This window comes from Telopea speciosissima, chromosome 10 (genome assembly GCF_018873765.1).
Source record: "Telopea speciosissima isolate NSW1024214 ecotype Mountain lineage chromosome 10, Tspe_v1, whole genome shotgun sequence".
Classification (NCBI taxonomy): Eukaryota; Viridiplantae; Streptophyta; class Magnoliopsida; order Proteales; family Proteaceae; genus Telopea; species Telopea speciosissima.
In genome coordinates this window covers 10,486,152-10,490,606 of record NC_057925.1, presented here as the reverse complement: position 1 = coordinate 10,490,606, position 4,455 = coordinate 10,486,152, and positions in this window count along the sequence as shown.

Here is a 4,455-nt window from a genome sequence, read left to right as displayed (position 1 = left end):
GGAAGACCGGGTTGGATGCAATGTGGAGAGAAGCCTGGTTATCACAATATAGTGGCGTCGGTGTAAAAGGAGCAAGACCGAGGTCAAGTATGAGAAATGTGATCCACGTAAGCTCACAAGTCGTAACAGCCATAGCCCGATATTCAGCCTCAGCATAGGATCGGGACACCGTGGTTTGTTTCTTGGTTTTCCTCGAGATTGGACAAGAGCCAAGGAATGTGCAGTAACCCGTCATAGATCTGCAAGTCATGGGGCAAGTGGCCCAATCTGTGTCACAATAGCCTGTCAAATCCAGCGAACTAGACTTGGATAAAAAAATGCCTTGTCCAGTAGTGGCCTTGAGATAGCGTAACAGACGATGAGCTGCATCCAAATGAGGTTGATAGGGCTAATGCATGAATTGGCTAAGTATATTAACCGTATGGACATCATCAGGGAGTGTGATGGTGAGATAGATCAGACGCCCAACTAGCCGGCAGTAGATGGAAGGATCAGAAAATAGATCACCATTGGAGTCAGTTAAACGAAGATTCTGTTCCAATGGTGTATCAGCGGGATGAGACCCCGTCACCCCACAATCAGCCAATATGTCGAGGACGTACTTACGTTGGGCCAAATATAGCCCAGCAGAGGAGCGTGCAACTTCTATGCCCGAAAAATATTTCAAAGGGCCGAGATCCTTGATATGGAACTGCTGACCGAGAAAAGCCTTCACATCCGCAATTAGGGACGCATCAGAGCTGGTTATCACAATGTCGTCAACATAGAGGATGATGAAGATAGAGGCATTATTGCGCTGCAAAATGAATAATGAATGATCGGCCTATGACTGAGAGAAACCATAGGCTAGAAGAGCACTGGAAAATTTGGAAAACCATTGGCGAGATGCCTGTTTGAGACTGTAAAGTGATTTCTGTAGCTTACTAACTAGGTTCTCCCCCTTACGATGATATCCAGGTGGTGGCATCATGTATACATCCTCGTGTAAGTCACCATGAAGGAATGCATTATGTACATCCATCTAATGTAAGAACCATCCTTTAACAGCCGCTACTGCAAGGAGGGTGCACACCGTTACTAATTTGGCCACAGGTGCAAATGTGTCATGGTAGCCAAGGCCCTCAATCTGGGTATAGCCCTTGGTGACCAGACGGGCTTTGTAGCGTTCAATTGAACCATCTGAATGTCGCACGATCTTAAAAACCCATTTTGAACCAATTGCTTTCTTTCCGGCCAGTAAAGGAACCAGAGACCAAGTCTGATTATCAGAGAGGGCCTTTATTTCAGCTTTCATTGCATCCCGCCATTGAGGCAACTTCATAGCCTTAGCAATGGTAGTAGGTTCTGTGATATTAGACAAGGAGGAGAGAAAAGCAATGTGGTTTGACGAAAAATGAGTATACTGTAAAAAATTGTGTAAGGGATGAGAAGTACCTGGTAGCACAGTCAAAGAAGACGATTGCGGTCGGGTAAGATAACATTGATAATCACGAAGGCAGGCAGGAGGCACACAAGTGCGCTGAGGATGGCCAAATGGAGGGGCTGGTGGTGGTGGGTCAACTGGTGAGGAACCCGGTGAGAGCAGTGGTGTGGTATCTTCGGGTTCAGGGAGGGAAAGAGGTAACACGGCGGAGGGGGGTGGTGTGATTGTGAAAGGGAAAAATTGACTCATGAAAAACTACATCAAGTGAAACAAAGACTTTTGCAGTCGCGAGGTCATAAATGCGATACCCTTTTTGTCCAAATGGATAACCCAAAAAAATACCTGGGACAGCTCTTTGGTCAAATTTGTGTTGAATGGAGCTATTACGGGCAAAGCAAAGGCACCCGAAAATGCGCAAGTGAGAGAGAGAGGGTTTGTGACCAAAGAGAATTTCATACAGGGTTTTTCCTTTAAGGACAGGTGTGGGAAGCTGATTGATAAGGTAAGCGGCAGTGAGGACACAATCACCCCAAAGAGTGAGGGGTAAGTGAGCCTAGAAATGCAGGGCGCAAGCAATGTTGAGGAGGTTTCGATGCTTGCGTTCCACCACCCCATTTTGTTGTGGGGTGGAGACGCAGTTCGATTGGTGTATAACCCCTAGGTTGCTCAAAAATGTGATGGTGGGGACATTAAAAAATTCAGAACCATTGTCAGTACGAAGGATTTTAATTTTTGCCCCAAATTGGGTGTTAACCATTGCAAAAAAGGATGTAATTAGGGTATTAACCTCAGATTTGGACTGCATGAGATATAACCAAGTTCCACGGGAATAGTCATCCACGATTGTTAAAAAAAAAGGAGCTCCAGATAACGTGGGGGTACGATACGGACCCCAAACATCAAGATGTAGCATTTGAAAACAAGCAGTGGTAGAAATGGAACTACTTGAAAAAGGCAGTCTGGTTTGTTTCGCCAAAGGGCAAATATGACATAAACATTGTTTATTAAAAAATACATCAGAGTCCAAATTCTTTAAAGAAGATGTAAGGGATAAACCAGGGTGACCTAGGTGGCAATGCCAAAGGTCAAAACTAGAATCAGTGGCAGCAGCAAGTGAATGAAAGTGGAGGTCCAAAAAGTAGAGATCACCAAGCCGTCTACCCGTCGCAAAAGTCTTCTTCGAGCGTGCGTGGGTCCTACAAGGTACAAAGATCATGAGAAAATATAACGTGACAATGAGTAGCAAGTGTGAGTTTGGGAATAGATAAAAGGTTGAAACGAAAAAATGGAACATAAAGGACATTTTCAAGGGTAAGAGAAGGAGAAAGAAATACAGAACCAATATGAGTGACTGGGGATTGGGTACCATCGGGTAGGGTAATGGGAATAGGGTTAGAGTGAGGCATAACAGTAGCAAAAAATGATAAATCTCAAGTGATATGATCTGTCACCCCTGAGTCTAATATCCATGGAGCAGTACCCAAAGAACTATGAAAGCAAAAATTACCTGCGAGATTTGCTAGAGGGTGAGTGTTACCGGCAAGGAGCAATGATAAAAGCTGCTGAATCTTGGCCAAGGAGAGCGTGGGAGCCGATGAGGACGTAGGCGAATCAAAAGTGGCAGTGGTAGTGGCAGTGGCAGCAAGAGGAGAGCCTTGAGCATGGGGCTGTCCACGCGAACCAGTGCGTTTCGAAGCAGGGTTGCAAGGAGTCCAGCCTTCCGGGTAACCATGCTTCTTGAAACACCTGGATTCAGAATGACCATCCATGTTGCAATGGGTGCAATGATAATGGGGTTTGGCTCGTGGAGCCATGGACATAGATGCAGTCTTCGAACCAGCAGCCATTGCAGCATGATCCATGGTAGGTGGTGCAATGGAATGAATGGAGCATTGACGCTTGTAACAGTAATGAATAAGCTTTGGGAACAAAAGGCAAAGGATCCATTAAAAGAATTTGGCTGCGAACAGCAACATAAGAATCATGCAAACCTTGTAAAAAATCCATAAGGTAATCAGAATCTGAAATGGTACTGAGAGCAGCAACCGAACCACAGGTACAGGTTGGTAAAGTGCGATAAGAAGATAACTCGTCGCGATAGCCTTTCAGTGTTGTGTACTAGGCGGATATGGAGTCCAGACCTTGGCTGTGAGTGGATATGGCCCGTCGAATCTCAAAGATGCGAGGGGCATTCTTCTGAGAGAACCGACTGTGTAAATCGAGCTAGGCATCCCTGGCTGAATCAAACCATATGATACTGTGGGCGATTGATGGGATGGTGGAGTGCACGATCAATGAGCGCACCATGCTGTTGCATCGAATCCAGTGGGAAAGATCATCGGATGTCACAGCAGGCCTGGGTAGAGTGCCACCAATGAAGGATAATTTGTTCTTGGCTTCAAGAGCCATGGTCATAGCCCGATGCCAGGTAGGGAAATTGTTACCATCAAGAGCCGGAGTAACAAGGGAGGCATTTGTCTGATCAGAGGAATGCAAGTGGTAAGGAGAAGTGATCGGTAATGGAGAAGGAATAGTAGCAGCAGTGGTTGGTTCTCCCATGGTGGAGCAGACGTGGGAAGATGGATCAACCTAATACTGATACCATGTTAAGTGAATAAAGTCAATAATGTTTGGCCGAAATTGGCTTTTTTTGATTGTATTGTCTATATCAATATATAGCAATTACAAGAGAGAAAGATAAGATTACAAAGATACAGAGGATAAGATTACAGGTCAAAGAATCTCCTAATCTCCTATGAATATGCACAAGATAAAATCATCCTATAATAATGCACAAGATAAAATCTCCCGTCTTATAAAAAACTCCCATTTTCCCTTGTTATAAGCCGTTTTTCATTCGCATATTCTTTTGTGGATGATTTATTAATGTAAGAAAAAAAAAACAAAGGAAAAGAAAGAAAATATATTTCATGAATTATTTCACTCGTTTTTTACCCCGAAAAAAATTTTATTTTACTGGTTTCACTTCTTATTTGTGCAGATAAACTTTCTCTGTCAATCCATGTTAATAT